The 12,857-nt window shown below is 49.8% G+C and overlaps 1 protein-coding gene and 1 long non-coding RNA gene across 2 annotated transcripts in view; one reads left to right on the top strand and one right to left on the bottom strand.

The window, feature by feature from the left end:
* LMBRD2 (LMBR1 domain containing 2) overlaps positions 1-12,857 on the top strand; it is a 1,998,085-nt gene that overhangs the window by 318,774 nt on the left and 1,666,454 nt on the right. The gene's annotated exons all lie outside the window — the stretch shown is intronic.
* LOC138511451 (uncharacterized) overlaps positions 1-12,857 on the bottom strand; it is a 680,777-nt gene that overhangs the window by 582,766 nt on the left and 85,154 nt on the right. The gene's annotated exons all lie outside the window — the stretch shown is intronic.

Below are 12,857 nucleotides of genomic sequence, written 5' to 3'. Positions count from 1 at the left end.
TTTTCTGCTGTCACATTCATCAAGCACCTGTTGTCCATCGCTGTTGACCAACCCAGGATGAATCCACTTGGCCAGCATGGCCTAACCTACACATTAGCAGCAGGGTCCTGTTGATAACTCAAGTGAGAATGTCAACGTTATTTAGAGATTACAATCTGTCGCATCCGTCCAAGGTGAGTCTTCTTATGGCTCATTCTTCACAGTTGTCAAAAATACGGGCCTACCTTGGTGGGTTTGATCGTTATCTTCCGATATAGGTAGAACATGCCTGTGTACAGGTTCTCAGAGAAGTCCTAGAATGCCCCATGCTTGACCACTAAGATATGTTCTCCTACCTCTTATGTGTGGTTCCTCCCCCTGCTCTGATTAGCCATGCAATGAGTCTGGTCATTTACTTAGTGCTGATTTCCTGGCCATTGATTTGCTTGCTTAAATTTGAACTTAATTTGTCCATTTCATCAAATCTGTTTTTCTGTGTTTTTATGTCACCTTGCATCCCCTCATTCGTTGTCTGCTCGTAGTACTGCAACTTATCTTGTTACTTTTAATTCGAGCTAGTTCGCTCTGTATAATTTGCAGGATCCCATCCTTAGAAGCCATTGAGCTCACCCTCAAATAACGTTTAAAGGCATCAGAGGCCAGTGACCTGCTTAGACCATTGTCTTAGTTGGTCTCCATGTATTCATCTAAATCTCTTATAAAACATGCCCTGTGCACCACATCTGCTTGAGCATTGGGTTAACATTTCCAGCTCATTGCCTGCCTGCTCTTTCTGGGTATATCCTAGTCCATAATGACAAGAGAGTGGTCAGACTTAGTATGGCAGAGTAGTGCACACCTGAGTAGCTCCATTCTGGTGCACTGCTGACCTGAATGTGAACTTCCTTACCCTGGATAGTAATGCTCTCCATATGTCAGTTCTGTATGAGAAACACCATGTACTGTTTACGAATAATCATGGACTTTGCCAGAAGCCTGTGAATGTGGCGAGACCTATCCATATGCGTGCCTAATATGTTAGAATACACTTTTATTATAAGTGAGTCCTGGAATCAAAATTTGTCCTCAAATAACTCCATTTGCAACTGAAGGGACTTGTGAATCCCTCAAGAACTAGAGCTGTTGGAGTCCTAGTATCTGTGAATCCCCAAACCAAACGCAAATTTTGCATTTTCCAACAAAATGTGTTTCTTGTAATAGCGCAACTTGGAGTACACATTTCACCCAATGTAACCTTACTTTTATCGGTTTAATTTTGTTGTATATTCCAGTAGGAGAACCCTACTTTTCAGAGATCCTACTATCGCCAGTCTGAGGATTACTCCCACATCCATGCCCTCTGCCTTACCTATGTTATACGTAATCTGTAGAGTGACCTCAGCATTTAGAGGAATCTCCCTCAAAACTATCTTTCGAAGGGATTGTGTCCTCCGACGTATTCCTTATCTTTGATATCCTTCCAGCTTGCTGGCCTTGGAAATGTTTTCTCAGTAGAAGGCGCTGCGCGTCGACGTCCCTCGAGACGGTGTCCCTCGACAGCCTCTGTATCGGCGCCGACGTCACACTGAGTAGAAGTAGAATCGCGCAGCGTCCGTTGCTCAGTTCCGTTTTTCCGCTTCGCGTGCCTCGGAAACGTAACGCTCGGTTCGTTTTCTTCATATAAAAACCTTCTTATTCTTCGAAGATATTTGGTTCTACACAATGGCATCTTCATCCGAACCATCGACTCCACGGTCCGGTTTCAAGAAATGTCACGACTTTGGAAAGAAAATGTCTTTAACGGATCCTCACATGATCTGTTTGTGGTGCCTGGGATCGGAGCATCACAGTTCAGTGTGTGAGGACTATATGTCCTTGACGGCGAAAGCCTTGAAGGAGCGTAAGGGGAAGTTAGAAAGAGGTAAGGCTTTTAAAACTTCTACCACTTCAAAGGTTTCTTCAGTTGACCCGAGGCATTCGTCTCCTCGTCAAAAGAAACACTCCGTTTGAGATCTTGAAGCGGTTCCCATCATTCTTCGAGATCAAGACACTCCAAAAAGAGCCATCATAGATCTCCCTCTAGTTCCCCAGAGAGGGCACCTGCCCCAGGAAACGCAGCTCTCCGGCTAAGTTGGAGGAATTACGCAAAAAAATGCTTAGCGACTTTGAGAAAGCAGCCTCGACCCCCTCGGAGACGTCTAAGGGTGAGACGCTGGGTGAAAGTCCCAAAAAATCAAAACACTGCGAGTCGTTGAACCCGGCGAGTAAAAATTCTCGAGTGCCATGAACCCTCGAGCAAAGGCAATAAGACCCCGTCGACGCCGCCGTCATCGAAGAGTCATCGACTCACAAAAATGCGTCAACGACGCCTCTGTCGAAGGAACCTTTGACGCATAAATTGGTTTCATCAACGCAGTCTTCGACGCTCTTGTCGGCCCCGATAAAGGACAAGCCTAGAACTGCCACTACGTAATGGGCAGTAGAGATGTCGAAAGCCCCGACCATCATGTCGAGAGTGCCATCGACAATCTCGACAGCGCTGAGTAGGATTCTGGTCCTCTCGAATTCGAGGCCTTTTTCGACGTTTTTGACGCCCTTTTCAGGATTGTTGAAGCCTATGACGTCCACGTCGACAACCAAAATGTTTTCTCAGACAGTAACAACAAATTTGGCTCCTTCTCTAGAAATGGGTTTTACACCATATCCAAGGTCTGATTACTTTAGAGCCTTGTCCTCCATATATGAGGAAGGGGAGGACTCGGACCATGAGAGACCTTTTGGTCTGCAAAGGACTACAATACCCATTCCAGAGGAATTGATCTCTGAAGAAAATAGGTAAAAAGATCTTCAGGAGTCTTTGCATGAGGCAAGTAGTATAGATACTTCTCCAGAAGTAGAGTTTGCTAAACCAGACCCTGGAGAACATGCTGAGATACCTTACAGGGCCCGTATGGCTAGAATAATTGAGTTTATGGGGTGGACTACACCTACTCCTTCTTTTCAGCAAGATGACCTTACTGATATATCAGATAAAGGACCCCAGGAAGACCCCGTTGTTCCTTTTCATGCTGCTCTGCAAAGAAAAATATCTGCAAATTGGGAAAGTCCTGAAGTTATCCCTCCAGTAAATAAAAGTTCCTGAATATCTGAGCAAGCATCCAACTCCGGAGAGTTTAGTTGTGCAGGCAGCAACTTCATCAAACAGTAAGTCAGGAGAGGCCACCAGGGGGCGCACAGGTGATGGCTGCCTGAGCGTCGTGCTCCCGCTGAGGCTGGGCCATTGACGGGGACTGAGCCCCCCCCGGACTCCCAGGCGGATTCACTCGCTCGACTGGAGCTGACGAGACCCCTGTGATGCCCCCGCCAAGAAGAACGGCACTCGAGCTCCCCCGAGAGCTTGAGAACGGGCCGTGTCGGAGGAGCGGCGAAGTGCGCATCGGCGCCAGGAAAGGAGGAGCGGCCCGCGGGAGAGCCTTTTGCCGGCGAGCCCGTCCCCCAGCACCCATCCACCCCACCCGCCCTCGCGGGGGCCCACAAGATATCGGGACAGCGGCCCCGGCGGCGGATTCGGGCCTTCACTGCCCCCTCTCCCCCCCAGCCCGTGACGAGCCCCCGGCGGGGCGGGCCCCAGCGAGCACATTGCGGGCCTGATTGGGGAGGTTCCAGGCCCCGACCCCCCCCCCCCCCCCCGCGGAGTGGGAGAGCAGGGTCAGTGCGCGTGGGGGGCCGCACAACACCACGGCCCCCCCCAAATAATTATTTAAAAAAAAAAAAAACACCCTCAGAGCACAATAACCGCCGGAGCGGAAACGCAACCCCCCCCTCTCTCGAGGGCTCCCAGAATCGCTACAGCCTGCACTCGCATTGAGGACACGCAGAGGGGCCTAGCCCGCCCGCACCAGACTTCTACAGGTGGTGGCCCCTGGGCCCATTCCCAGGGCGTGTGCCAGCCTGACACCCCCCTTGAAGGGGAACGCGACCTCAGATGGCGACAGTGGGACGGCGCATACGGTCACCCCCCCCCCCCGAAGAGAAACGTCAACATCTCGAAGGAGCCCAGGTGTGAGACCCTCATCCGGCGCTGGTGTGGCGTGTGCCCGCCTGGGAGCCCCCCCCCCAACAGAAAGACACCAGCCTCCCGTGGGTTTCCCCGGAACAACACAGCCTGGGGACCTCGGGCCGGGTCCTCGAGGAGACTCCCTAAAGCCACCGGACTGCAGCGGTCCCCGCAGTGGGCACAGTGGAAGACTGCATGAGCTGGCAAGTGGCACTGCAGGCATATCGCTTCAAGGGAACGGAGAGTGCGGTCAGCGGCCCCACTGACGCTAGGCACATGGCACAGCTGGAGGCCTCAATGCAGTCCATGACAGCGATGGAAAGGGTCTTCGCCTCTATCCTACAGGAAATCAGGGACATGCGTTCGGATATCGCCCAGAAATTCGAAAAGATCGACCAAAGGGTGGACAAGATCGAGGACAGACTCCTGCAAGTGGAAACCAACCAGTCATCAACGGTAGCCCAGGAGGTGCAAACTGAGTTCAGGCTCGCAGCCCTGGAGAAGAGGGACGAGGAAAGGGCTAGACAGATGAATGACTATGAAAACAGGGAAAGGAGAAATAACCTTAGATTTTTTGGGATCCCTGAAACGGAGGGCGTAACGGAGAGAGACTTGATCCGAGTGGTGAGAGACATTATCACACTCTTGTTTTCAGAGGAAATGACCACAGAGCTCACGTTTGACCGAGTGCATAGGGCAGGGGGCCCCCGGTCGGTCCTGGCCCGGTTCCACTACTACTCGGAAAAGACTAAGGTGCTTGAGGAAGCAAGGAAGGCAGGGGTGGTGACCTATAACAGCGCTCGGATCACCATTTATCAGGACCTTTCCGCATACACCCTGGCCAAGCGCAGGATGTGCCGTCCCCTAACGCAGTTACTAAAGGAAAAGGGGGTGCGATACAGGTGGGGGTACCCCTTCTCTCTGGCCTTCGAATACATGGGCCAACGGACAATGCTGATTACAGAAGACGACATAAGGGGAGCCATCTGGGATTACGTGGCGGAGTCTACCCCCCGGAGGGGCCCTCTGGGTCCGGAGGCCCTTGGAAGGGGCAGCCCTAGCCAGCTGGGTGCCAGAAGAAAGAAAACCAGTTCGAGAAAATTCAAAAAATTGAACACCCCGCCGCCCGCATTGGAAAGCGAACACGTCGACTCGGAGGGCTGACGGTGGTGATGCCCCGACCCGCAGCGGGTCGGAAAAAGGAAGTTCCTGTGGTTTCTCAGAACACAGAGTCCCCTTGAATAGCAAGTATAACGGGGTCAACTGAAGGGACGAAGCAGTAGAGGGGAGGGGGGCTCATAGACACAAGCACTGTACTGATTGCCTAGCCGAGGAGGGTAGGCTGGTGGTCCGGCCAAATGCCAGCAATGGCGGAACTATCTGGCTGGATGCCGGGGTGAGGGGAGGGGGAGTACGAACTAGTTGGGGTTTGTTTGTTGGGGGAAGGGTTTGGGGGGCAGTTGGGGGAACGTTCCAAAAGTGTCCAAAAGGTGAAACAAAGGGAGCAAAGAGGGAGCGATGATGCGATATCATTGGCTAACAGAAAGGAAAACATAGATCATGGCTGAGGCCCGTCCGGCCCTGGGTGTGGGTACCCTTAACGTGCGAGGGCTGAACACCCCCACGAAGAGGTCCCTGGTTCATAGGGAGTTTAGGAGGGCGAAACTGGACCTGCTCTTTCTGCAGGAGACACATTGGGCAAAGGGGAAAGAGCCTAGAATGCGAGGGGGAGGAATTGGGGAGGTCTTTCACGCCTCCCACAAGTCCAAAAAAAGAGGGGTGGCCATATTGGTGGCAAGGGACATGGACTTCGAGAAGGAGGCCCTCCAGAGGGACCCCGAGGGTCGGTACCTGATGGTGCGGGGTTCCCTGCAGGGCTCCCCCTTGACTCTAGCAGCAGTGTATAGTCCTAACGAAGGTCAGGCCAATTCTGGGAGGAGGTAGGAGACAAGCTGAGGCTGTTCGTGCAGGGCCCACTGGTTGTAGGGGGGGGGATTTTAACATGGTCATAGACCCAACTATAGACAGAAGACGGGTTGGGCCCCAGAGCCTCAGACCCGCGGATGAAGCAATGGCGCAGAACTTCCAGAGGGTTAATGGGGACCTGGGACTGTCGGATACGATCCCAACCCCCAGATCAGGGACCCCCTCCTTTACCTATTACTCAGCCATTCACAACTCGTTCTCGAGAATAGACCACATTTTGGTGGACGAGGTCCTCACTCCATATGTAGCGGCCTAGGTGCCCGAGAGGATGCGGACAGACTGGCACCAGAGGCCACATGTGGTGGCTCTGCCCGAAAGTTCAGGACTACTGGGGTTCAGTGCGGGATTGGATGGCGGAAGTAATAGAAGAACGTTTGCCACTAAATCCCTTAACAATGTTGTTGGGTCTCCCCCCGGAGGAAACAGAGCTGTATCGATACCCTAGGATGTGGGAAACCATGCTGATGGCAGGCAGTGGCCCTTGCCCAGAGGTGGAAAAGCCCCCAGCCCCCCCTCCAAAGAGGACTGGCTGCTAAAAGTGAAAAATATGTTCCTGATGGACAAACTGACTGCGATGGTGAACAAAGAAAGTAGCACTTTCCTCACAAACTGGTACGGGGTGCAGCAGTCTTGGGGCTGGGACGTTCACTGATTTTGACGCCAGACTTCCGGCCTGCACGAGCCGGGACTGACCCCGAAAGGTGAGATAATGCGCCAGGGAACCCACGACCTGGGGAAAAGCGGCATCTAACCAACGGATGAAAGGCCACAAATCGCATCATCTCCATAGTACAGACGAAGGACTGAACATTGAAATTCTCCCAAGGCAAATACAGGTTTCTGGACACAGGGTAGGGGGGTGGGCAGGGGTTGGGGTGGGAGGTTGAGGGGGGGCCAGGGGGCTTTTTCTTTTTTCTTTTTTTGTTTTTTTTTTGTTTGTTTTTTTTTGGTTTCTGGTTTCTTGACTGCGTTTGTTGTAGCTAAAAATGCCAATAAAACTAAAGTTTTAAAAAAAACAGTAAGTCAGCATACCCTACCATTCCACAAGACAGATGATAAAAGATTTGATGCCATGTCAAAAAAAGTCTTTTCGGCATTTAGTATGGCGCTGAAATCTATCAACGCCACTTGCACGCTAGCAAGATTCAGCCACACACTTTGGAAGTGTGCTTCATCTGCGGCTGACTGTCTCCCAGGAGGAGAACAACGGGAATCATTCTTAAACATCATCAGGGATGGAAAGGATGCAATGTGTGAGTCCCTTCAAACAGGCATTGACTCAGCTGACAGTATCAGCAGGGCCATGGCGGCAAGTACAATCCGCAGGTTTGCTCCAGATGTGCAAGCCAAACTTCTAAATATGCCCTTTGACGGCACTTCTCTATTTGGAAAGAAGGCTGATGACAGCATGGAGAAATTGCAAACATCCAAAGCAGCAGGGAAATCCCTTGGGGCTGCAAACTGGCAAACTCCAAATCACCCCTCAGGTACATCCTGGAGGGGTAAGTCCTTTTGTTTTTACTCCGCATTCGGAAAAGGCAGAGGACAGCCAGCTCAAAGGGGCCAGAGACGATTCTCCCGTGGTGGACGGGGTAAAGGTACAACATCTTCATCAGCAGGTGCTACTTTACCTTCAGCATCTGAGTCAGCCGCTTCTAAACCCCTCTGAGGTCTCCCCTCACAAGACACCGGTAGGGGGCAGGATAACTCAACATCTGGCAGAATGGCAGGCTATTACTTCAGAATCTTGGGCATTGGAGACAGTTTCCAAGGTTACTGCCTGCCTTTCCTACACTTTCCTCAGTCATCCACCAGGGAACAACTCTTTGAAGCTTCCAGATCCACTCCTTATGCAGGAGATTTCAGACCTGATAGAGAAAGGTGCCATAGAACCGGTACCTGTAGCGGAGAGGAACAAGGGTTGGTATTCCCCATATTTTCTAGTACAGAAGAAAGATGGAGGACGGAGACCCATCTTGGACTTGCAAGAATTGAACAAATTCCTCACGAGATACAAGTTCAAGATGGTAACCCTTTCACAGATCCTTCAGGCCCTCCAGCTTCAGGACTGGTTGGTATCTCTAGACCTTCAGGATGCTTATTTCCATGTGCCAATCCATCTCAAACACAGGAAATACCTGAGGTTCACAATTGGCAACTCTCATTATCAATTTCGAGTTCTGCCATTTGGGCTGACCTCCGCCCCGAGGGTCTTTACCAAGCTAATGTCGGTTGTGGTTGCAGGTCTAAGGAGGGAAGGGATTCACGTCTACCCCTACCTGGACGACTGGTTGATCAGAGCAGTATCCCCGGAACAAGCTCAGATCCATCTAGATTATGTTTGCCACTTCCTTCACAAGCTGCGGTTCTCCCTCAACTTAAAGAAGACACAGATGATGCCATCACAGAGGCTCCAGTTCATTAGAGCAGTCCTGGACACATCCCTGGGGGAAAGCCTTGCCACCAGAGGCGAGGGCTCAAGATATTCTACAGATGGTCACCAGGTTCCAAAATGCCCAACGTCTACCAGCCTTTGACTTTTTGAGGTTGCTCGGTCTCATGGCATCCTGCATCTTCCTAGTGCCAAAGGCTTGCCTGAGAATGAAATCCCTCCAGTGGACGCTAATGACCCAAATGGTCACAATTCTCAGGAAAAATGTCAGATCTCCTACGAATCCCGGAAAGAGTAGCTTGAAACCTTCATTGGTGGGCCTGTCGGGAGAACATCTTAAAAGGAGAACAGTTTTGGCAACCATGGCCGGAGGTAACAGTAGTCATGGATGCTTCACTCACAGGGTGGGGAGCCCTTGCCAACGACTTGACCATCAGCGGTCGTTGGTCTCCATCGGAGTCCAGACTACACATCAACCTATTGATCAGACTAGCGCTGAAAGCTTTTCTGCTATCAGTACAGGGAAAGAATGTCCTGATAATGACAGACAAAACGGTGGCCATGCACTACCTCAACAAAAGAGGAGGCGTAGGGTCACTGCCACTGTGCAGAGAGGCAAAGCAGCTTTGGATTTTGGCAATTCAAGAAGGAATCTCTCTATCGGCAGTTCACCTAGCCGGAGGGAAGAACTTGACGATGGACGCTCTGAGCAAGCAAAGCAGTCTCTCACGAGTGGGAACTAGCTCAGGAAGTCCTTCAAGAGATCTTCGCCCTTTGGGGAACCCCTCAAGTGGATCTGTTCGCCACCAGCATCAACAGGAAGTGCGATCAGTATTGCTCAAGGGATTTTCCCCCGAGAGGAGCTCTAGCGGATGCGTTCGTAGTGGACTGGGATTATCCACTATCTATACGCGTTTCCTCCAGTGCCCGTCATTCCTCAAATGATCAAGAGGTTGAGAAGATTCCGGAAACCCATGATCCTAATTGCCCCAGATAAGCCAGGAGAACATGGTACCCGGATCTTCTAGACATGTCCATCTGTCCTCCAAATCGTCTTCCGCAAAGAGAGGATATTCTCTCGCAGAAGGGAGGTCAGGTTCTCCATCCGGCTATCAGAACGCTCAACCTTCACGCCTGGTTTCTGAAAGGTTGAGATTCAAGGATTGGGATCTCCCGGATGACGTCATGGATGTGTTGCTTTCAGCCAGAAGACCAGCAACAAAGACTTTATGCCGTTGGAACAAATTGTGCAGCTGTTGTAGAGAAAAGAATATTGAACCCTTTTCATGTAGTACACCGATGGTGTTATCTTTCTTGCTTTACTTAGCAAATTCAGGTCTTCAAGTTGGTACGATCAAGGGCTATCTCGCAGCGCTGTCAATCTTTAAGCGTACTGCTGAGGAGCCTTCATATTTCAAATGACCCTTGGTAATCCAATTTCTGAAAGGATTAACTGTTTATCCCCCAAAGCCTTTTCAAGTTCCATTGTGGGACCTAAATCTAGTCTTAACATTTCTGATGGGTACTCCTTTTGAACCACTTCATTCCTGTTCATTAAGATTTCTCACTCTTAAAACAGTCTTTCTAGTGGCTCTAACTTCCGCCAGAAGAGTGAGCGAATTACAAGCTCTATCTTGCAAATCTCCCCATACAATCTTTCATAAAGACAAGGTTGTTTTACAAGTGAAGCCTAATTTTCTCCCAAAGGTGGTCTCTGAATGCCACATTACTCAGAAAATAACTTTACCCTCGTTCTATCCTCCTCCCCATCCAGGGGAAGAGGAAGAGAGATTACACAGGCTGGCTCCAAGTCGTGCCTTAAGCTTTTACATTAACAGACTGGCAAGAATAAGACAAGCAGACCAATTGTTTGTTGGATATGCAGGGCACAAATTAGGGTTGCCAATTACAAAACAAACCATTTCAAGATGGATTATTTTAACCATTATGGAATTCTATAAATTGGCAGAGAAAGAGCCCCCTCAACATCTTAGGGCTCATTCAACCAGGGGTGTATCTGCCTCTTCGGCTCTCCAAAGAGGGGTTGCGATTAAGGACATATGTGCGGCTGCCACATGGTCGTCCGACTCCGCACACACTTTTACCAAATTTTACAGCCTTGATTCCTCCTCTAGCCAGGAGACAAAATTTGGAAAAGCTGTGTTGCATTCTGTTCATCTTTAAAGGGAAACATTTCATTTTTACTCCTGCCTCCTCTTTATACTACTGCTATGGGAGTCTATCAAAGATAAGGAATACGTCAGAGGACACAATCCCTTCAAAGAACAAGTTACTTACCAAACTGGTAACGTTCTTTTGATGGGATGTTCCTCCGGCATATTCCTTATCTCCCCTCCCATCCATCCCCGCAGTAAAACTTTCCTTGTAGTTGCAGTTTACGCTCCTTCAAGGTTACTAACCAATTTATGCAAAGCAAAGCAAAACTAAACTCCAAAACGGAACTGAGCAACGGACGCTGCGTGAGTCTACTTATACTCAGGGTGACGTTGGCGCCGATACGGAAGCTGTCGAGGGACACCGTCTCGAGGGACGTCGATGCGCAGCGCCCTCTACTGAGAAAACATTTCCGAGGCCAGCAAGCTGGAAGGATTATATCATAGATGAGGAATATGTCGGCGGTACATCCCATCGAAAGAGCGTTACCAGTTTGGTAAGTAACTTGTTCTTCTTCCCTCCCTCCAACATCCAAAACTTCAGCAAAAGGATGACTACATCTGTGCCCACCTCCCATCATAATAGAAACTGTGCTTGGGGCCTCCTTGAGGAAGTGCAAACTTGTCAGGCTCCTCCACCAGGTCGCAGTGCTCCACATTCATCCAAGAGACCCCACACTTGGTGAATGCTCCCCACATTTGCCTTTGGACTTCAGGTCTTAGCAATTCCAAGGCCACTAAGATGACCAGAGGTAGTTGTGCCGTGCTTACCTTCTCCTCGCAAGCACATATCCCTTGCACCAACATACTTTCCCCAACATACATTGCACTGAAGCGACTGTTGGGCAAGGTTGTATGCAGTAACACTGTGGGAGACTACACAAGTCTTGTCCTCTTGGTATTATGTAGCCACCTATTGGTATAGGTCTGTACTACACAAGTTGGTAGAGTGACTGAGCAGCCAGATGTATCTCAAGAGAGGTAAATGTGAGCTGTAGAATCAAAATCCACAAATACAAGTAACCAAATAACACTTACACTCAAGCTTTTCTAGTCAGAAAATTATTTAACAGTCCGTTTTAAATAACCCTTCTTTAAAAAGGGCAATGTGCAACAATAAAAATAAACTTCATAACACTTTCTCAGAATCAAGATACGCAAGTAGATACTCTTTAGAGATGCTTCATAGACACTTCCTACACCCTGAGGTGACTTCCATTACTAGGACAGTATTGGCATTTATATATCACTTTTGCACTTGGTGAAATTCTGAGGTTGTGGAAAAGGAAAGGAAAAAGGTTCACCGGTTCTCAGAGCATGTGAGCCCTTTTCAATCTCCCAATGAAATCTAGAAAAAACCTTTCCCAGCTATACTTAAACCAATGTACCACCTATGAGGGACAGTTGGAAACACTCAATGGGTCAGAAGAGTCTGCAGGTAGCCAGGACAGCCAAAGTCAATTTGAACAATGTCTATGGAGCTGAGGCACTTCTTAGATGGCACAAAGTCTTGCACAAAGTTTAGAGAGTTTGTAGAAAATCACAGTTGGGCCACAAGCTGTTAGACTTGTGAGGGGTCGAGCTCTGCAAAAAGTAGCTTCTGCAAGTCTCAAGTGAGATAATGCAAGCTACAGACAAAAGAGTTAAGTATCCCTTAGTCAGCAGAGTACCTTGGGTTAGAAGAGGATCCAGCTGGCTTCTGTCCTGGTTGCAGTCTTGCAGATCCTGGTACCTGAGCCTCAGTCGTGGGAACAAGAGGGAGGATGTCTGGAGGACTCCTGCACTGCAGTTTGAAGGTTGTCGGCGGCTACAGGCTATTTTCAGATCAGCAGCGCTTCGCGGTTTCAGCTATTGCAAATAGCACCAGCGCGGCTCTTGGACACTTGAAGGGCTTCCTTCACTCCTTGAGTCCAGCACTCTGGTGAGGTGACTCAAGCTTGGGTTGTCCTGCTTCGGGAGGGTCATCGGGATCTTCGGTCCGGTTTAAAGACGATCCACTCGACTACGGATTTTCTGCCCCTGGCAGTCGTTTCCAGCAGCAGCAAAGAATTACAACCAGTTGGGGAAGGTACTCCAGCAAAGTTCGTCTTGGGCTTTGTTGGTCCCACTAACCCAAGGGAAGAAGTCGTCCGTTCCGGGCTTCTCTGGTCGATTCGGAATTGGAGCTTTAGCACAGCAGCAGGGCTTCATCGGGCAGTTCAATGGTCCAGGAGGATGCAACAAGCTTCTCTTCACGATTCCTTCGTCGGATGTTTCGTCCAGTGATTGA

The sequence above is a fragment of the Ambystoma mexicanum genome, chromosome 6p (assembly GCF_040938575.1).
Source record: "Ambystoma mexicanum isolate Mex_15411 chromosome 6p, UKY_AmexF1_1, whole genome shotgun sequence".
In the NCBI taxonomy this organism is placed as follows: domain Eukaryota; kingdom Metazoa; phylum Chordata; class Amphibia; order Caudata; family Ambystomatidae; genus Ambystoma; species Ambystoma mexicanum.
Note: the sequence above shows the minus strand (reverse complement) of the source record. Positions and strands in the feature narration are given on the sequence as shown.